Source organism: Microtus pennsylvanicus, chromosome 5 (genome assembly GCF_037038515.1).
Source record: "Microtus pennsylvanicus isolate mMicPen1 chromosome 5, mMicPen1.hap1, whole genome shotgun sequence".
In the NCBI taxonomy this organism is placed as follows: domain Eukaryota; kingdom Metazoa; phylum Chordata; class Mammalia; order Rodentia; family Cricetidae; genus Microtus; species Microtus pennsylvanicus.
In genome coordinates, this window is record NC_134583.1 from 65027830 (window position 1) to 65050646 (window position 22817).

The following is a 22817-nucleotide window of genomic DNA, read 5'->3' on the forward strand; positions in this document are numbered from 1 at the left end:
GTTATAGCCCTCAGCTATTAGAGCTCTGCTATTAGGTCAACTTTTGTCCTCACTTTTGCCCTTCCTTACGAAAAATCCCCTCTGGAGTCTGCAGCTTCATCATGGTGTAAGGCTGGTGTGAGACACAGGAACAAGCAACTTGTCTAATGTGATTCATGGTCATCTTAGTGGGCACAGCCTTGGCAGGCCTAAACTGGGCACAAGCCGAGATACTCCTTGCTTTGTTTTGTTTTGTTTTTTAAATTATCTTCTACCTTTAAAGCTTAAAATAATGAATGCCTAAGTTGTCTGTCTGCCAGAGCAGGGTCGAGAAGGGATGAGTGGGCTGGTCCACATTATCCCGATTCAGGGACGATTTGGAACAAATGTTAAGGGAGCTAGCTTATATTGAAAACCATGACTAGCGTGGTGTGACTGAAACACAGACTCCATGTGGTGCAGAAAAGAACCTCTGGGTAGAGAGTAAACAGGGAGGGCCGTGTGAAGGGAAAGATAATGGGAAGTATAGTTAATATTTTAAAGGGCCTTTTATAAAAGCTAATGGCAGTGGAGACCTTTGCAGGCTATAAAGCGGAGCTTGGTAAAGAACATTAGGAACGGCAACATAGTGCATTAGTTAATTAATTTTTTGCGGTCCTGGGGATCAAAAGCAGGTGCTCACATATGCGAGGCAAGGTCTTTCCCGCTGGGCCTGATTTGTGGTCCCCAACATGTTCCTAAGATGACAAACCTACTTCTCAGGAGTTTGAATGGTGTTACTACTTAAGGCTATAAAGGTTGGACTTTGTAAGGACAAAGAGCATCTTGGCCATTGTGGTGCGTTCGCTCCATCGTACGTTGCCACCCGTTTCCTCCAGCACAATCAAATTGGCACGGCAGTTTTATGCGCTCTTGGAGGTAGAAGGCCCAGCGCAAGAGTCATTCCCTCATATTTATCTTCACTGGAATTGCTCATGGGCACCCTGCGCGCATAGAGCGCAGCCTCTGCCGGCACCTCCCTCCTTTGTAGACAGGATTTTTATAGAAAGCCCTATCAGCGCAGGAGCTCTCTCCACACATTCCGCGTATGCTGATGCCTTCCTCCTCTGTTCCTGCTCTCCAGAGTCTGGGCATGAAGAACGCTGCCTTAAAATGCAATAACTTTCTGTGACACTTTATCATCCCAATAGCAATAAAATGGCCAAATATGGCATTTTTTATTTGTTCCTGCATAGTAGCTAGGGAAACAAATTCATGGGCACATCTCCTTCTCAGAGAACAAAGCTGGCTAAAGGACGCCGTTTTCCCTTTTTAATTTCAGGGTTGCCGTTTCGGTTGACTTACTCTGTTTTCAAGGTCTTCCTTTTTGACCCACATCATCAAAGGACTATGGTCAGCGGCTTGGGCTGCAAGCATTCTGCTGAGTTAAGTACTATGCAGGAAAACGTGGATGTTCTCTAAGCATCTCCAGGTAGAATTTGTTATTATGTCTGGGAACAGTGTGAGGGTTCACACATCCTGCCGTCTTACTTTTAACAGTCCATCCAAATAGAAATGACGAGCACTTAGCTCTGGTAATCTCTCTCTCTCTCTCTCTCTCTCTCTCTCTCTCTCTCTCTCTCTCTCTCTGCAATTTTTATCAGAAAGTGTGTGCTTTCAACTTTTGTATCTCTAACAGTGTCTTTATTTCTGAGGATATAGGTCAGAGCTTTCTTGGCATACACAAAGTCTTCTGTTTAGTACCCAGCCCTGCAAAAGAAAGCGCCCCTTCTCTTCTTCCATCTAGTGGTAATTTAATCACCTAGGGGTCATAGTTTGCAGTTATTTTCTATCAGTGCAGAGAAGGTGCTATATGACTCCACTGCCACCTACCACCAGTTCTGGTCAGTGAGAAGTCTGCTGAGTGTCAAATTGTCGAGCTTTGTAGAATATACATTCCTGGCTCAGTTTCCTTCCCTGCTGCTGTGTTAGGACAATCCTCATAAAAGCAACGTATGAGAGAACAGTCTTATTTTATCTCGGAATTCATAGTGGGGAATTCAAGGCAGAGAGATCTTGAAGCAACTGATAATGCAGTATCCAAAAGCAGGAAGGAGGGAACAAATGGATACTTTCTCCATAAGTACCATCTAGGATCCCAGCCATGGAATACTGTCCATAGTGGGTGGTTCTGCCCACCTTAGCTGACATCCTCAATAGATATGCCCACAGCATATCTCTCAGGTGATTCTGAGTTGTCAACACCAACCAGCACAATTCCCTTTCTTGTGGCTTTTAGTGTCACCTGTTTTCCTCCTGATACACTGAAATTTCCTTAAGATGTGTTTGGATGTGCCCTGGCTTCCATTTAAATACCTGGATTTAACACCTTTCAATATATCTGGAAGACTCTTGGTCATTGCCTTTTGAAGTGTTTCTGTTCTGCCTCTTGATTTATCCCACTGTTTCATGTCTTCCCCTGGACATACTTTGCAGTCTGTACAGTTATTCTTCATATCTCTTAAACATTGCTTAATGAAAAAGTCCTTTTTATCTTTTTAACGTATTCTGGCTAAGTTATCACAGTACCTTACAATTGAGCCATTCTTAGGAGCAGTACTCAGTTTCATCTACCAGTTTAATACATTTCAGTGACCGTAGTTTTAATTTCTAATGTTTGCTTCTCCTCCCCTTCCATCCTCTCCTTCTTTGCTTTTCTTTGTCTCGCCCTCCTTCCCTGTTTCTTTCTGTTGTAACACAGCCTCTCCTGATGGCACCCACACTGTATCCAATCCTCAAGTAATTCTCCTACTCGAGACTCCTAAGTGCTGAGGTTACAGATGTGCAGCCCTCATACCCAGGTCATTTCCTTTGTTTCCAAGAAACATTTAAAAACATGTTCCATTGTCATTACCATCTTCTGTGTCTCCATGTACCTTTGGAAACACAATATTTTCCTTTATTTCTTTTAAGGATATGAGGCATGATTATTTTAAAATTAGCTTCCACTTCCCCTGGTACTTTCATTAATGGTTTCCCAGGCTTTGAGTGAGTAGGACCTCTCAGCTCATGTTAGAACTCACCGTGTTCTACTTTGAATCATAAATTCATGTTCAGAAAAAGTTCTCTTTTTGGGGGTGGTGCTGGTGGTGATCAAATGAAGGGCCTCCATATGCTAGGCAAGTGCTCTCTCACTGAGCTGTACTAAGTCTGCAGCCCCTACTTTCTCTAATTTATCTAGTAAGGGTTTCAGAACATGATCCTCAGAATCCCCCTTTGGCATGACATCAACACTGTATACTTTCGTGGGTGCTGCAATTAAACCCAATGACGTATGCATATCAGGCAGGTGATCTACTACCGAGTCACCCCATACCGTGACTCATGTTCTTAACATGGATACGTGTGATGGATGCTGAGGGGAACTGCCCAGATTCTCCCTCAGAATTGAAGACCTTATTCCCAAGTGCCAACTACCTACTGGGCAGAGGTGAGTCCCTGCTCAGAATGTTCTTTCTTCAGCTTATAGGAGCTGCTTGCCCAAGGTTACAGTCCTTCCTCAGAAGCGACTTGGATGGTGTTGACGGAGGCTGAATCCCTTTGTTCCGATTCAGGACAGTGACAAAGAGCCACCCTGGACCCAGAGCTCCCTGAGAGTTGGCCTCAGGTTTCTGTTTTAGTTCTGTTCCATTCTCTTATCCATCTTCTTCCACTTACCCCCTTAAAGGTGCTAATTTCAAAATGCCCCCAGTAAGTCTGCAGCACGAACTTCTGAGTCTGTGTCCTGAGGAAACCAATTTAATTTAAGACACCACTGTGTAGATGGAGGACATGCAGGCCTCCCTCAGGGCCTGGCCCACCTGCTTCCCCATAGCAGACACTCAGACATGTGTGTGGAATGACCCCACGCATGAAAACAGACCTGCTCAAATTTGACCGGCTCAATTTTCTCAATCTACATCATCTTTTCACGTTTTATTAATATAACTTGGACCGTCTAATTTAGACCATCTACGTCTGGGAAATTAATCTTGAGTTAAGGTAACATAAACCTCTTACAATCCTAAGTTGCCATTTTAATTGAACCATAATGTCACTCGGATGAGCCTAATGTGTTGACATTTTTGTAGTACGTTTGAAGACGAATTGCCCGAGTGCGTGGTACTCTTGCGGGGGGGAGGGGAGGGGGAGACAGACAACAGTATGATCCAAAACAAAGGCTATAAACTGAAGTTTGGCATCAGGAAGGAATGGCAGATAGGCAATAAAGACAGCTGCTACCTTTCAAACATCACTGGGGTTGGTCTAGAATGACCCCTTTGCCTCCCTCAAAGCTGACTCGAAGTCTTTGCTGGGCAGGCTTCTCTTGCATTGACAATTAAGATCCTTGTGGCAATGTTCATCTCAGAGGGCCTATTAAACCAAGGGTGCCCTCTGTAAATGGATGGAAAGTTAGATTGATGGAAAAGCCCACATCCAGAGACTCTGCTGTATGGTGATTGAAGTATTTCATAAATGTGCTGTCAGGTGCCTCTCAGTTTTCTAAGAGAACATTCAAATGACATAGTGCCAGGTTTAATTAACAGTAATTAAAATATAAGACTGCCTTGAGTTATTAAGATGACCGCCCATGGCAGATGCTCCTGTTTGCCTATCCTGAATCTTGTTTCCCATGTATGTGCTTTCAAATCCTCATTGATTTACCAGCTGTTCTTACCTTTCTCAGCCCATGGTCTAAGGGCAGAGTCGGGTTTCTCTGTATAGGTTTTGACATTCCTGTTTCCCTTGGAAGTAATTGTTTTAGATATCCAGATCAAGATAACTGGCTACTACTCTTTGGATGAATGGCTGCCGAAGACAGGGCAGGAGGTGTGTTCAAATGGAGATGGAGTCAGCGGGTAGTTCTTGCACTGCAGGTCCTCAGAGCTGCAAGACGCCAGGTGCAGGGCAGGTGGAGTTGCATGCGGGGCAGAATGCTGTGTGGGCAGTCTCTACACGAAACAGTCAGACTCTGTCTGTGTTGGAGGAAACAACGAGTCAGGCTTCTATTCCAGGACCCAGAGAAATGAAAGGCCCTCATCTAGAGAAATGAGCAGAGGGATGTTATTCACACGTGCCATTTACGGGCTGTCTCGACTCAGTCGAACTATTGTAGCAAATCCCATAAACTGGTTAGTTTAAAAGTAGCAGAAGTGTGTTTATCACAAGTCTAGAGGATGGAAAATCTATGATCAAGACATCAGCAGATTTGGTGTCTAGTACGCCTAATTCCTGAGCTCTAGTTGGTACTTCCTTGCTGTTCCCCACATGGCAGAAGTAGAGAGTGAGCTTTCTAAGTGAAGGATAAAGGGTAAAACCCTACTCATGAAGGTTCTACCCTTGGAATGTGGTTGTCCCCCATGTCCCTGCTTCCCAATATGATTATATTGGCAACTGGGTTTTAATATATCAACTTTGGGGGAAGATGCAGCATTCACATCACAGCAGAGCCACAAATTCATTAGCTGCCTAAGAAGAAAACTATAGCTTAGAACAGGCTGGCAGAACCAGTCACAGCTTCCCCTGGTCTGTTAGTGCTTGTCACAACATGGAAGAACAGCATCAAAAGAATGGACATGACATAGACATGCAAGGGACAGGAGAGGCAATGAAATACATTCTAATGTGTTTTCTCAGTGAGATTTAATGAGATGCTGCAGTACTAAAAACAAGTGTAGGCCACAGGGAGAAAGGGAATCACCACATGCCAGCAAATTCCTGCTTGGTGAAGATATGTCTGCCAGAGTAGAGGACAAGATGAAAGAATTGGAAGAAGAATCTAGGAAATGCTCCAGAAATAGAACAACAAAGAGAGATGGGGTGTGACAATGAGACCCAAAGAGTCAGTGAAGAACCAAGAGACCCAGCAGGAGTGGATACTAAGGAAATCATGGGAAACGACTTTACAGAACTGAAGGACACAGTATGCAGATTGAGAATGTGCAGCAAGTGTTTGGCACACTGAATAATAATACTGTAAAAACCCCAACTCTATGGAAGCCAGTGTGGGGAGTCCTCAGAAAGCTACAGATAAAGACACCATGTAACACAGCTGCTCTATTTCTGAGAATGTATGCAAAAAACTTTGTTTCATAGACATACTTGTTCATCCATGTTCTTTGATGCTCTATTCATGACAGCTGAGGGAGATGGGACCAGCCTAGATGCCCATCAGCTGATGACTAGAGATGGAAAATGAAGCATGTTAACATAATGGAATTTGTTAATGTGCACAGAGAAATAAAGTCCTAAAATTCATAGGTAGAGGGATGAAAATGAAAAACAAAACTGTCAAGTGAAGTAGCCCAAGCACAGAAAGTAAATGTCACATGTGCTCCCTCATATGCTAATCATGGCTTTGAATGTCTACTTTTATGCATTCAGCTTAGAGTTCATTTGGGAGGGAGATGATTTAAAAGAAGGGGGCAGTAGACAATAGTGTCTCTTAGTTAGGATTCTATCGCTATGATGAAACACCATGACCAAAAGCAAGTTAGTGAAGAAAGGGTTTAATTCATGTACACTTCCACATCACTGTTTATCATTAAAGAAAATCAGGGAAGAACTCTGGAGGCAGGAGCTGGTGCAGAGGTCATGAAGGAGTGCAGCTTACTAGATGGCTGTCCATGACTTGCTCTATTTGCTTTTCTTTAGCCCTCAAGACCATCAGCCCATAGATGGCACCACCCATGATCCTCCCGCATCAATGACTAACTGAGAAAACACCATACAGTCTTGGCTACACTCAGATCTTATGGAGGCATTTTCTCAATTGAGATTATTTCCTTTCAGATTATTCTGTTTGTGTTAAGTGGACATGAAGCTAACCAGTATAGGTAGCATGAAAGCAGAGAATCAGAGCGTTGGGGTAGAAAGGTTTAAGCAAGGAGGGGGTGAGAGAATTGGGGAGATGAGGAGTTAGAGGCAGGGTAATCTAAATGAAGCAGGGATGACACATCACATGAAAATATACTGTATTAGTTTCCTACCAGAACTAGATAAGATGCTGCCACTAAAAACAACACACACCTCAAACTTCCACCCTGATGGTTAGCGTTTGGAGTAGTATCAGAAGGTTCTATGCAAGCTGCTGAGGCCAGAAGTGCAGCAGTGGTAATTAGCCAGCGATGAACCCTACAAATTATGAAACCAACTTGCCAAGTGAGTTGTGCCCATTTGAGAAATAGTTGCACGTAGTACTATTATGGGGGATAAACAACTGTTCTCTGACTGGATTTCAACTCTGCAAGAGGAACTCTACCTCTGGAACCATAAACCTGTTTACAATATAATGGCCAGGAAGCTCATAGGCTTTTAGTGAACACAAGTCTGTTGTTCAGCTGAATTGATCTATCATTATTTAAAGTCTTAATCAGAGACTCCTCTCCTTCTAGTGAACTATGGGAAATGCAGAAACTCATGACAATAAGTGTCAGTGGAGTGTTTAGCTCTAAACACTGTTTCTTTCCGGGCTCAAGGAACATGGCAGGAGAGGAGCAGAAAGGAAGTAAGAACTGAATGGGATAAAGGCTGCAGAATGTCATCTTCTGGGTAATACGCATTCATTGCTGCCGTATGTACCCAACACCTGCCAAGGAATGCACTGGCATTGTCCTCACTGCTGAACTATCTGCTACCGATAAGCCCGGGGAAAGAGGAACCATTTCCTCCAGTTGTGTACCCAATTGGTGACTCCGCCAAGCTTAGTGGATAGTGTCAATCCAATGGCTCAAGAGATGGCTCTAGGTAATCTATATGAGTCACGAAATCAAACCAAAAGTCATGAATCTGGGAAAAGACAAATTTGAAGGTTGATAGAGGTGAGAAGAATATAAGGAGAGGGAGAGAGAGAGAGAGAGAGAGAGAGAGAGAGAGAGAGAGAGAGAGAGATAGGAGTAACTAGATCATATAGTGTGTATATGTAAAATTACCAAAGATTCACTTAATAACAAAAAACAACAAACCTCCAAAGTATCTACTTTGGGTCTTAGTTTAAAATGTCCCCATAGATTTGTGTTTTCAGTGCTAGGGGGCTGTGGAGCTTTCTGGAAGTAGGGTCTGGCTGACAGAGGTAGGCTGTGAAGGGTGGATTTTTGGAGTCTGGAGCCTGATTCTGGTACCTGTCGTGTTCTCTCTGATGTCTGAATCTCTATAATGTGAGGAACTAGCACTGTGCACTACCACTACCGTGAACTGCCTCACTCTGCCATGTCTTCCCCACTGGGGTGGACAGAGACCCTCTGAAACACTGAGCCAAATGACTCTTCCCTCTCGGGAGATGCTTTTGTTCGGTATTTTGTGTTAGTGGCACAAAGGTAACTAATACACAGTCCCCTAACACCTGTATGAGAATACGGATAAAAAGAACAGCTGAAAAGCAAAAACAAGAGAAGTCTAAAATTAAAACAAACCCAAAAAGAGTTATTAGAGTGTGCACTCCCAAGTCTTGGTGTGATGGATGACCTTTGGCTCTCTCAGGGGGAAAACACACCAACTTAGGATTCAGTACATAATTAAAGTATCAATATGTAGACCAGGAGAATAAAGACATTATCAAATGCAGAAAGGCTCAGAGGGGACTCTCCAAGGAAACAGGATTTGTCAGAATACTAAATTTCTAGAACAAGTTGAACCAAATGAAAAATAAGTGAAAAATAATTAGTTGTGAAAGAAAAATTGACCTGCAGGCAAAAAGCTATACAAGAAAGAACATTTCATCTGCAGAGCAAGAGCTGGGTAGTGAACCAGGTACACAGCCATCGCCATGAAACCACTATTGGTTTCCAATTTTTAGAATCTACATACGGATGAAGCTCAGAAGACTTAATTATCACTGGAGCACAAAATGCAAACATTGTAAATTTAATATTGTAAAAGCTAAAACTCAAGAGATGTTAGGAACTAGAAAGAGACAGAGGAGTGAAAAGGCAGAATGCTTTGACCAAAGGGAAAGATGCAGGCAATTTAACAATCCTGTTCCGCTTACTTTCGGCAAGAGTAAAGACAAGGATCCTCCTTTGCAATGAAGGAGATTTTGTGAAAGACGATCCTAGCTTCTTATGCTATTATTAAATCAATGTCTTGACTTGATGTCGTGAAAGCATCAACTTACAACTTCAGTGTTGCATGCCAATGCAGAAGTAAGAACAGGAGGTTAACACCACACACATGCGCATCGATAAAGCTGCTCAGCACAAGCGTTCTGGGCTACGTCCTAGTCTGCTTTCTAGTGCTGTGATAAAACGTTCTTCCCAGAAAGAAATGTGGAGAGAAAAGAGTTTATTTCAGTTTGTACTTCTACATCAGAGTCCATCACTGCCTGAAGTCAGAGTCCTTGGGACTCAAGGCAGGAACTAAAGCAGAGGCCATGGAGTAAGAACACTGCTTACTGACTTGATCAATGATTTGCTTAGCCTGCTTTCTTAGGTAACACCCCTCCACCACCCGCAGCCCTCCCTGACCTCGTGGCATGGCACCACCTACAGTGGGCTGGGCTTGCCCTCGACAATCCTTAATAAAGAAAATGCCCCAAAGCCTTGCCTAGAGGCCAATCTAATCAAGACTATGCCTCAATTAAAGATCCTTCTGAACAGAAGTTCCTTATTTATATCAAGTTGACAAAAACAAAAGTGGTATTGCTGGATCCAGGGGTAGGTTGATTCCGAATTTCCTGAGAAACCGAAACACTGCTTTCCAGAGTGGTTGCACAAGTTTGCATTCCCACCAGCAATGGATGAGTGTACCCCTTTCTCCACAACCTCTCCAGCAAAGGCTATCATTGGTGTTTTTTATTTTAGCCATTCTGACAGGTGTAAGATGGTATCTTAAAGTTGTCTTGATTTGCAAACACAGAGGTATCCTCATGAATATTAACCTTCATCAGGCAATGAAAGGAGACAGAGACAGAGGAGCACGGGGCAGAAATCTCAAGGTCCAAATCAGGAGCAGAAGGAGACGGAGCACGAGCAAGGAACTCAGGACCGCGAGGGGTGCACCCACACACTGAGACAATGGGATGTTCTATCGGGAACTCACCAAGGCCAGCTGGCCTGGGTCTGAAAAGCATGGGATAAATCCGGACTAGCTGAACATAGCAGACAATGAGGAATACTGAGAACTCAAGAACAATCGCAGTGGGTTTTTGATCCTACTGCACGTACTGGCTTTGGGGGAGCCTAGGCAGTTTGGATGCTCACCTTAGGAGACCTGGATAGAGGTGGGCGGTCCTTGGGCTTCCCACAGGTCAGGGAACCCTGATTGCTCTTTGAGCACATGAGGGAAGGGGACTTGATCGGGGGAGGGGGAGGGAAATGGGAGGCGGTTGTGGGGAGGAGGCACAAATCCTTAATAAATAAATAAATAAAAATAAAAACTAAAAAAAAAAAGCCAAAACCCTAACTAGCACAACACACACACACACACATACACACACACACTTAAAATGGAGGGACCTTTCTCAAAAGAGAAGTGCCCCTTCATTAAGAATTTACATCACAATCACTTTAATTCACCGTGGCATTGAACAGATCACCACAGTAGCCAATTAATATCAAACACTTAATTTTGTCAGATGTGTGGGTTTGTTTACATTTAATTTGTAATGCTTTTTAGCTATGTGATAGTTAACTGCTTTTTAAATTCATCCATATAACTCAGGAGGGACCCATGTGGCTGTGATGCTACTTTTCTTCTCCCTTTTCTTGCCCCTACAATTCCTTCCTTTCTCCTTTCCTCCTTCCTTTGTTCCTCTCTATATTCATTTCTTCATTTCTTTCTTCCTGTCTTTCCATACTGAGCTAGTGGACCCACCCATGCTCGCTAAGCACCCCTAAGCTCTAGGCTGTCTGTTTTCTCTTGACTGTTTCCATCACAAATGTAGCAATGCCTTGGCTCAGAGTATTTGATGCCAGTGGTTGCCCGAGCTGAAGACAGAGATGGATTCCCTCTTCTCCAGCAAGGTCGCTGTGTGGATAGGTCTCTGTTTTGTAACTACCTACATCTTTGTACCTCTAAGTGTGAGCCTTGTTCCAGCAGCATCAGAATGTCAGTGTAGAAGCTTGGGCTTCAATTCAGGACCCACTGAATCAGAATCTGCCACCTTCCCAAGGTGCTGGGCGATTTCCTGTGAAAGTAAGCTCTCAGTGGAGCTGACCCTTTTTCCTTGAGGCTTCAGAAACCACAGCATGGCATTAAACACAGGGCATCCTCATGGTGCTCCCTGGTCAGCCCAGACCAAGCATTCCTTCTTTGAGGACCATCAGGCCTGGGCTCTTATGCAGTGTGATGTTCTCTATGCTTCTCGACAGCTCTCTGGTGGCTGAGCGCTCCTGCCCAAGCACTTGTTGGACCTTTGTGTTTACACCTTCCTATATCCCCCTCTCTGCAAATCAGAATAGCGACGACTCTTTTCTCAGGGCACTGTAGCGAGGCTAGCACATATTCATCAGTATAAAACACGCCGTATAGAGTAACATCTCAATAAATGCGATTATAATTACGCGCTATTATCAAAGAGTCCTGGGTGATAACAGTCAGCAAGAACAGGCAGAGATGTTAATGGTCTCCAGCCTCAGCTGTCGTCTGGTTCATTTCCCTCATCAATAGCTCATTACTTGATTGTCAAGTCACAGACGCTATAAGCTACACACCATCACACCGAATAATAACAATTACCCCAGGTCTCAAGTGTAAAGCATTCCAGAACCAAGATCCCTGTAACCCTGAGAGGAGCCTGTCCTCTGAAGATGGCATGGCAAGGGACAGAGCTTTGGCATGGGAACATGTCTTTCTTGTTCTGTTGGTACAGAACTTTGTCCCAGCACAGCTGAGCCATCCTGCTGTGTGTCCTGATGTTTCACAAAGTCCTAACAGCCCGTTTCCTTTGTTTTTCTGTGACCCATTTCTTGATGCTCTGCTTGTTCCTTAGAGACTTAGGGGAGTGTCCATAGAACAAGCTGGTGCTCAAATCTCACAGGCTGCACTGGTACTGAATTTTCTCCCCGTTCCCATTTCTCACCCCCAAACTGAAAGCAAGTAACACTTTTGACACTATGCCAAGGTTACCACTTTCCCAGGACCATGTTCTGTCACATAGGCAGGCAGACTTCCTGTTCAAGACAGCAAACACATCTTGTCCTGTCTGAGACCCTGCAGCACCCTGGGCTTAATGTCCAAGTAGATTTCCTTTCTTTTGAAATGATTTTTTTCCTTCAGAATCTAGAAAAGAGAAGACATGGTGTGTATATGGGAGAGTGAAACATGGTTAATAGAAACTAAGGGTCAGAAATTGGGGTTCAACCTGAAGATCTGAAAGGCAAAACAGCCAGCTACTGGTTCCTACCTTGACCTCAGTCTGAAATGGTGATCCTGCCTTGCAGAATCTCAGAATGAGATTTTGTTGAGAAATGTTTCCTCCTGTTTTATAATCCTCTCTTGGGCTGGGATTAAAGGCATGCACCACCCGATTTCTATGGCAACTAATGTGACTACTGGGATTAAAGGTGCATGTCATTGTGGTTACTGGGATTCAAGGTGTGTGTTACTGTAACCTGGTCTGTAAGGCTGACCAATGGGGCTGTTTTACTCTCAGATCTTCAGGCAGTCTTTATTGAAATACAATTGAAATGCCACTACAGGAGAGGGCTTGGGTATAAACATAATCTAGTAATAAGAAGGTCCATAGTGTGTGTAAGAGAGATTACATTTTCTAAAAACCACAAGGAAATACCCCCAGGTCAAATGGTGAAAAATAAAGGATTGAAAGGAAGTTACCATTATGATGCTCTTACTACGTGAAGGGGTTGAATATGCCAACCAGTGCTATCCTAAGCAAGCCATCTTCGGGTGCCACTCCTGGGTAACTTGTTCTTGTTCTGATAGAGAAGGCCATATGCTGGTGCCAGCCCTGCCCTGGGTGAGTTCCTGAGAGGTGAGCACATTCCCTCCAAGAACATGCCATATGTACAAGAGGCTGCTCCAAGGAGAAGCAAATTTGCACATCCCACTCAAGGGGGAATGGCATAGATGGGTGTTAGGAGCCCCCAGATTTCCTGCTTTTCCTTTGAGGTGCTTTAAGAAGGAGCCCCTGACTCATTGCAAAGAATTCAGGAAGCGGGAGATGGTCAGGAGGGGCTGGTCACAAACAAGGGCTTTCTCTTTGATCCAGCAAGTTTGTTATAGACTGCTTAGCTCCTGCTTATCTTGTCTCAGGAGATCTGTAGAACATTTGCGGGGTGAATCTCTCAGCCTCAGTTGAAAGCACAGGTAAATAAACTTTGTTTCCCCTCAGTAAAATTGAGTCCACTTTCCCAGCCTCTGTTTCAGCTGTGACTTGGAGTCCATTATACAATTCTTCTGAATTGGGTTTGGAAACATGGCTGCAGAGTGTTGGTGTGAACTTGTCCAAAGGACATGCCTACAGTCTGGGCTTGCCTTGGCCAAGGAGATCAGGAAGATTTTGGATCAAATGACCATGTACGGGGTTAATGTTTAAAAATATTTTTCTATATTTTTGAAAATTGGAAAGCTTTCCCTAGAAATTGGGATTCTGAATCATCCTGAAGCAGTGTACATTTTTTGCGATGCTAGACCTGCTTTATCATAAGAAAGTATTTAGAGCATCTTTGTACGTGTTATTTTTTTCCAGCAGCTAAAATTGAACTGTGTGATTTGTATGAACTTAATTCTGAGCTTCTTTTCTCCTAGAGGATTTTAGGAAAAATATGTACAGCCTACAGTATGGTTGGACTTTTAAATTTGTTCATCAGCACGTAATAATTATATACCTTTATGGGTTTCAATGTGATATCTGAGCATGGGTACACATGCACAGTGATTTATAGGAACTGGGGTGTATCTCAGCTTGAAAACTTAAATTTATATTGGGAACATTCAAAGTCTATTCTCCAGCATTTTTGATATTACAGTAAATTATTAGTAATTATAGTCACCTTAGCATGCTATGGAATGATGGAGCTTGCTTTTCCAACAGTGTGCTTTTATGCTCAGAGCATAGGAAAATTGTGGGAAGGAATCCTCAGTCCTGGCGGCCTCAGAAATGGCGGCCAGGGACTATGTGGGGCCTGGTAGAGTTTCTTAGTAAATGGGCAAGAGGGCCACAGAGCCAGGTAGAAATTATGCTCTCTCTATTTCATCCTGCTGTGATGTCAATTCTGGTCCACTCTGGGGATGTTAAAAATATTAAACAGCAGAGAAGATACTATCAGAGGAACATGCTTCCTTCTATTTCTCCCAAAGGACAGATAGTAATGGGTCTCTCTCTTCAGCTAAGGAGACAGATGGAGTAGGAAAGCTAAGAGAGGCCAAATTTGAGATCTGGAAAGAACTGCCACAGGGCTGAGAAGATGTAAATTGCTCAAGGGGCGAAGGATTGTGTGGGGGGGAACAAACATCTAGAGTCTCCTAGATCCTGATCCACTTTAAGAAGAGTGAGGAGCTCACTCAGAATGCCTGGGGCACAGACTGATATGAGATGATAATACTGTTCGGTTCCACACAAGATAACCATCAGGACCAGGGAGTGTGCTTGCCAGGACCAATTTCCTCCTTCGAGGACAAGACAGGCAGCTATTGTGCTTAACAATCCAGCATGGCAGAGCGTAAAGGAGGCAATTAATGGAAGACTCAGGGTAGAGGAAAAGTCCTGAACAGGATTGTAAAGCAAACTTGAAGAGCCTGGTGAGGACTAAGTGGTGGTCCAAAAGGAAAGTCAGCAAGGCTGAGGCCTGAAGTGGCGTTGCCTTGGGGCTAGGAGGGAATGCATAGAACTAGAAGAATCAGTTCTGTCCTTCCCTTCAAGGTTTTATCTTTGACTTTTACCCATGATGAGAACTATTTGAGGGAACATTCTTTGACTGCATGCATTTGCTTGATCAAGTGTTCATGGATCTCATGGCGGGCCTGGCATAAGGAGCTGGGTAAGGCACACTGTGAAGTCGGCTTTGGGACAGAATTGTTCTTCTTCTCCAATAGAGGCAGCCAAAATGCTGCATCCTTCCTAGAGAGCAAAGACAGCATCAATAAAAACTAAAAGTGAAAGCAAGAAATGCTGTTGTCCTTTGGAGATCAACTTCAGGTTCTTCCACTTCAGGCCTCGTCCATGGGTATAAGACAATGTCCTCTGAGCATCAAGGACAATACCCCGAGGGCTCTCCAAGTAAGACCATCAGGAGGTGCCTAAACGATGAACAAAATCATCAATCAAGGACCACAAAAAACCTAGCAAGCAGCATAGTTGCTGAGCAGGAAAAGACTTGCATTTGCTTGCAAGCAGCTCAGACCCAAGGGAGATGGGTGAATCTTTGGAATCACTTGGAGGGACAAAGAGAGACAGGGGGGATCAATACCCACCGGCAGCCTGGCTTCTGCTGTCATTGCCAGGCCTGCTCAGTGACACCTGTCTGGGTTTCTGCCCTGCTGGGACGTGGCTGCCCTGCTGCTTGGGGAGGGCGATTCCTCCTTCTGACAGTTTCCTGGAATCATTTGGTCTCACGGCTGCTGTCTCTGCCTCCAGCAGGATTTAACAGGCTGGGGAGATTTGAGGCTCGACTACTTTTTCTGTAACTTTTTTTTTTCCTTCTTCAGGTGCCAGCAGGCCTTCATCCTTCTAGGATTCTAAGATGTGGCTTCCCTGAAGGCTGATGTCATTGTTCCAGACCCCAGAATAGAAGGCTCACTCTTGACTATCATCTCTCATATCGTCAGCCACCCTGTTTATCTTGATGACTTCTCTCTCCTCCTTACCAGCCCTTCTGCAACTCCTCCAAACCTTTAACTGTCTCCCTGAGCATCTCACCTTTGTCCTGTGTTCTTCATTTTCATATTTTCTGCTTGGACCACACTATCTACCTGCAAGACCTCACAGGTCTTCTCCAGGCTGAAACTTCTTGCCTGAATTTTGGTATACCAATTATTTATTTTTTATTGATGGATTTTTTTCCCTTTAGAAACTATTTGTTGACAATTTCTGCCATGTCTGTCCCTACCCTAAGCAAGGCAGATGTGATCCTTGCTCTCAGGAGTTCCCCAACTTAGCCTTTTCAGCTATCTGTTAGATGACTGGGCTTTCTAGAGTCTTAGCCTTGTTCTAGTTTGGACTTAACTATGTATTCACCTGCATTTTCTTATTGGTCAATTTTGCCAAACACCTCTGAGTTCTGGGGTGGCTCAGGGATGCACGCCTCTCTTGTGCATCATTCCCAACATCCTTGCCCTCTGTATCATCATCTCATTAGCCATTTATATTTATTTCCACATTTGGCGCACAAGAAACAGAAAAGTAAACAGAGCTTTTGTTTCAAGCACCATTATTTCATTCTAAACGCCACGTTCACTTATGTTTTTTATAAGGTGTTCAAGGTTCTTTAAAAGAGACCTGCATTCTTTCACACATCTGAATGTATTAATACCAGATCAGGGCAGTGAAAAGAACCAGATACCCTCCCAACCTACTCAATGTCAAGGTCAAGAGAATATCCAAATTACAAACTGTGTAGACAAACAAAACCATTGCTCTTTCCTTTTCGTGTTTTGGTTGGGTACAGGACCTTGGGTTTTAAGCAAGCATTTCTTACTGAGCTGCATTCTCAGTCTGAGAAACCATTTTAGGAGAGGAACACAGAGGGAAGAAAACGGTGGGCTATGTGTTGACATTCTCTGTCATTCTAGACATGACTCTCAACTTCCACAGTCACAAACAGAGAAGACTCTTTTCTAGAAAAACCTCTTAACAATTCTAGGTAGAACTTGAATTTAAGTAAAATGGCTCCTTGGTGACTCCATGACAGCCAACAGCATTGACAACATGTTTTCTGATATAAACTGTTTTACAAAGGACTTGTATCTTTTTACTATGGAGCATTACATTCTGAGCAGAAACCTAATAATGTTTGCAGCAGGGATTTAAGAGGCTCTGTCATGGAGTTTAAAACAACTGTGATCTATTATTTTTAGTACAATGAAAGGCCTGGGAGAAGAAATAACATTTTCAATTTGATTTTATAGCCCCCCAAGTTGTGTTCACATTAAATGAAAGTTAGAAATTTGTATTGAGGAAAGAGCAAAGACTTTAGACTCATGTGTGTTTGAATTTAGCCATTATTTGCAAGAAAATACTTTGGGCAAGTGGTTTGCTTACACACACACACACACACACACACACACACACACACACACATCCCCTGTCCCCCCACATTGTAACAAAAGGTAGAATAGAGTCTGATGTGAGAGCCCCTCTGTATGCTGTGAATAGGTTTTGCTACCATTGGTTAATAAAGAAGTTGCTTTGACCTATGGCAGGGCAGAATATAGCAAGGCAGAAAATCCAAACAGAGATAGAGGAGAAAAGAAGGTGGAGTCATGGAGATGCCATGTAGCCACCAAAGGAAAAGGATGCCAGAACCTTGCTTGTAAGCCACAGCCTTGTGGCGATACATAGATTAATAGAAATGGGTTAATTTTAGATGTAAGAGCTAGCTAGAAATACGCCTGAGTCATTGAGCAAACAGTGTTGCAATTAATATAGTTTCTGTGTGATTATTTGGGTCTGGGCTGCTGGAAAGCAAAGGCATAGTCTCTGTTTACAAGAGCCCGAGAAATGGACTGAAATACCAGATATTTTAGGTTATTTGTGACAAAAATGCAACTTAAACCAGCTTAAATGACACCAATATATATCCAAAAAGTTCAAGAGTAAATTGGCTACAGAAATAGCTAGATTCAGGGATTCTGACACAGCCCTAGGGTTCGGTCTTTGTCTTTAGGTTTTGCTGTTGTGGTTTGAATGTGAGTTGTCACTCAGCAAGTTCATGTGTTTGGACTCTTGGTCTCCAGCTGATGGTGCTCTTTGAAAAGGTTGTGGAGCCTTCTGGAAGTGGAGTCTCTCTGGAGGAAGTGAGTCACAGAGGCAGGGCCTTGAAATTTCATGGCCCAGCTCATTTCCTGTTCACTCTCTACTTCCTGACTTCAGGTGCCATGTGAACCAGCCTTCTACTCCCGGTCTCATGTGTGCACTGGGTGATGGACTACGAGCTGAAACTAACCTTACTTCCCTCCAGTTAGTTGTTCCTTTTCATGTATTTGGTCATATCCATAACTTAAGGACTTGCTAGAATGTCTTCTGTTTGGCTTCATCCTTCAAACATCCCCAGTGGCAAGGAGGCTACTTCCTAAAGCTGGTACAACAGAGAACCGAAAGACCGTATGCTGGTATGCTAGAAGTCAGCAAGAAAATCTGATAAGGGCCTACACAGAGTGTAGAGTGCTTGACCGGGAGTGGCATTTGGGGAAAGTATGAGGGAAAAAGATATTCCATCTCCACCAAAGCCACTCAGAGTAGGGAAGCCCCAAGATTGCAATTTCCATCCAATAGATAAAGACACAGAGGCTTGTATGAACTTCTTGTTGCTGCTGTAACATGTTACCATAACTCACTGTGTTAAAGCAACTCAGGCTTGTTATCTGGCTGTTTTGGAGTTCAGAAGGAATCTGAAATGAACCACAATAAGATAAAATCAAGGTGTAAATCCCAGTATAGTGAGTGGTTCACGTCCATAACCCCAGCACGTGAGAAACAGAAGTACTGATATGAGTTCAAGGCCAGGCTAAGCTACAGTGTGAGACATTACCTTAAAAACAGAGGCAGCAGCGGAAGGAGGAGAAGGGACAGGGGGAGAAGAAAAGGAATAGGAAAGAGGAGGGGGAGGAGATGTTGTCAGTGGGTTTGAACCCTTCTGGGGGCTGTAAGGAGAATCTGTCTGTTGCAGTCCCAGCCCTTCTCACTTTCCAAACTACAGCATGGCACTTCATCTCTCTCCGACTCTGACTTCCTGCTTTCCCCCTTTCTTTATAAGGACAGTTACACTTAGTTGACCCAGGTGACCCAGGGCCGTCATCTCCCCATCTCAGGAACCCACTTTGAGTCATATCTGCCAAGTCGCTTTTGCAACCAAACGTGTCATATTCTCAAATTCTGAGCATTAGGTCCTGGGTGTCTTTGTTGGGGGCATCCCATTCAGACTTAAGGTTGATGCTCCCTACACCTTAGCTGGCTCAGCTATGACTTGAACTGAGGCCATTGGTTCTGGGGTAGGAATTGTAGATTTATTACAAAGTATGTTCTGTGGCCTCAGCCAGGCATCTCAAAACCTTTGTCTTCATGTATAAAATGGACATTATTTAATAATAATAATAAAATAAAAGCTTGCCTTAAAAATGCTTGTCATAGTTCCAGGCCTACAGCAGGAAATGAATGATGCTGTGTATCTATTCCCATTCTCTTACTAGTATTTGTGTTTTGAGATGAGGTCACATTATATATCTCAAGATGGCTTTGAGCTCATGGTCTTCCCAGTGGTGCTTCTTGCCTGGTGATTTTTGACAATCTTCCAGCTGCCCTCTTGGAAATTTGGTTCAGGGATACCTGAGGAAGATCAAGTAGTGTGTGGGCATAGATGGAGCTCTGGGCTCTGAATCTGCCATGTGACTGCAAAGAACTGAATTTTCTCTAGATTTCAGCTCTCTTACAAATGAAAGCAGTAGGTCCTTTCCCTTCAGAATTAAACAAAAAATCTTGTGGTCAACCTCAACAGCTAAAATCTTCTTTCCCTGACATGTTTCTTTTACTACCTTTCCTGTACCTTCCTTTTTCCTACTCTTCCTCTCTCTTTTAAGAGAAATGGAGTGTTTTCCAGGGCCTCTGGGGTCGTTTGCACTCTCCTTCCTTAACTGTTACAGTACCCAGTACCCATCAACTCATCTAAGTGGTAGTCCTGAAATCTAAATGTTAACGGTTTCATCTGATCATCCATGGCCTTCCTTAATCAATAAAAACCCCACTTTCAGAATAACTGTGGATATGCCACCAGATCCTTCATTTCTGTCTGTGGTCCAGAGCAGGGACCTGGGTCACCTTAGAAGAACCTCTGCAGCTCGAGGGGCAGGGAACTTTGTAAAGCGCCTAGAGCATCTTCCTACCAAGCAGGGCTCTATCCATTGAGCAGGCTGATGCTGATGTCCTCATTCCCTTTCATGCACTGGTGGCTTTCAGCCTGATACTGGAAATGCAATATACTCGTAAGTAATGATGTCTTATTGAAGTGTAAAGATTTTCCCATTTTGCTGCTTTATCCTGAATTTCAAGTATTTTGCAATTCACTTATGTTAGAGAGACCTAGTGGCCAAACATTTCCTGTAAATAACTGGTGCCATCTTCCTCCTTATCCGTGAGAGGAGAGATGGGGTATGTCACCTCAGGTACAGGCCAGGCAGAGAAAGTTTCAGACCTTGTCATTGTAAGGATGAGACAACCTTTTGCCTTCCGCATGGTGGATCCATGGTCAGGAGCACTCGTGGTTCCGTTTGCTACATCTGTTCAATTAATACTGCCTGTGTTGTTAGACGATCACAGAGCTCTTGGATTTTTGCTTAAGGACTCTGGAAATCTTTAAGCTAAAACAGAGGCCAGCAATAGAAGATCTTCAAACAGGGGTTAATAGAGGTGTCTGTTCTCATCACTAACACATACTTATTATGTGAGCTACGTTCTGCTAAGTGCTTGTCCCAGGTTATCTTCATTAAGCAGTCTTAGGAAATTGTTGCAAGGCCGTGTGGACAGACAGATCTGATGCTGATTTGGAATTTTCCCCCATCTAGTGTCAAGTCCTATTTTGAACATATTCATGGAAAATGAATCACCAAGCTTGCTCAAGCAGGTTAATTCAGGTGCATAGGTTTTGTGGTAGTGAGTCTCAGTGGTCAGCGTGATGATATTGAGACGCACACCTCTGACAGAACTTGTGAGAGCATTTCTGGAGACAATTGACTAGGGCAATTACCCATTGTGAATGTGGCAACACCATCGCACATGCTACAAGCCCAGAGGAGTGAAATAAAAGGGAAGAAGGAAGGAAGGAAGGAAGGAAGAAAGGCAACTTAAATGGTCGTCTCTCTCTCTCTCTCTCTCTCTCTCTCTCTCTCTCTCTCTCTCTCTCTCTCTGTGTGTGTGTGTGTCTATTTCTGTCTCACTCTCTCCACTATCTCTGTTGCTGTGTGTTTGTCTGTCTCTAAACATTGTGCCATGAGATGCTATGATGCTGTGCTCTAATAGGCCTTCTCTATCATGAGGAAACAATCCTTCCTCCTTCATGCTGTTTTCCTCAAGTATTTCCTCAAGTTCTGTCACAGTGACTTAACGTCTGATTTACACAGAAGGATTTATCCTTTGTTGTGATAGTTCGCTCATGACCAGAGTGGCACAGAAGACTGCTGGAGAATTCTAGGCAGGGTCAGTGTTGTGTATGGTGTCAGTGTGGGGGCAAGCACATTGTAGGGCTTTCCGGCTTAGCTGTTCTGCAGTTGTGTGGCCTTGGGTGGCTGTTTAATCTCTCTCAACCTCAATTTGCCCTTCTCTTAAAAAGTATATAAAATAGGTTTTCACTTCCTAAGGTTGTTTGGAGATAGCGGTGTGTGGTAAGTACCAACATTTATCATCGAAAGTCTCTGAAGACGGCTCCACAAACCTCACAGGATGCTCTACGCCGTCGCTTGGTTGTTCTTTTGAGGTGAGACACAGCACAAAGTGGCCATGTTTACTTCTTTTCTTAATTTTTTTAATCTACTTTTATTTCACGAGTGTTCGTGTTTTGCCTGTATATATGGTCTGTGTGAAGAAGGTATTGGATTCCCTGAAACTGGAGTCAACAGGCAGCAATGAGCTGCCATGCCGGTGCTGGGAATTGAACCCAGGTCCTCTGGAAGAATTGCTGAGTCATCTCTCCAACACCACTTCTTTCTCCAGTCCTTCCTCATGTACTAATTGGAAAGATTCTGGTGGTAGAGGGTGACCAAGCCACTGGGTTTCTCTGGGTTTTCAAACATTGTCTCTAGCACAGGAATCTGCGTGTGGTGACTTGAATGAAAATTACTCCCGTAGGCCCAAAGGTCCATATTTAAAAGACAATGTTAAAAGATGTGGCCTAGTTGGCGTACATGTGGCTTTGTTGGAGGAAGTGTACTATTGGGGTGTGGGCTTTGAGGTCTCAGATGCTCAAGCCAGGCCCAGTGTCTCACTCTCTTCTGCCTATCAAATCAAATGTAGAACTTTCTGCTCACTGACAGGGTTTCAGACGATTTCTTTGAAAATACAAGCAGCCTCCTTTGGGAACGTCTGTACTTGCTATTCCTTCTGTTTGTGTCTCCAGCATCCTTGTGAAACCTTACCCCACCGCAGTGTTATTGATAGGAAACACATAGAGAAAGCCATTATGTTCTGAGGACTTTGACTGACATCAGCAGTGGGACAAGGGCTCCTTCCTATCAATGTGGCCTGAGAGCTGGCTTTCTCCTTCTACTTTGTAACAATAAAGCAAGACCTGTACAGTTATATTTGTTTCATTTTGTGTTTTTGACATAGACTCTTGCTATGTAGCCCAGGCTAGCCTGAAATTTACAATCCTGCTTCACCCTCCTGACTACTGAGATGACTGGTGTGTGATCCCATACCTTGCCAGTGTCCTGTGTGCACTAGACAGCTAGCCCACAGCAGGTGTCCTATAGCATGAGGGCCTGCTTGTTGGGGTTTCTGTGCCTCCCAGACCCCCAGCCGTTCAGTCCCAGAGAAAATCACACAGAGAGTCTACATTAGATTATAAACTGATTGGCTCATTAGCTCAGGCTTCGTATTAGCTCTTATAACATATATTAACCCATTATCCTTTTCTATGTTAGCCACATGGTTCAGTACCTTTTTCAACAAGGCAGATCACATCCTGCTTCTTCTGTGATCTGTGCAGGACTGCAGAAAG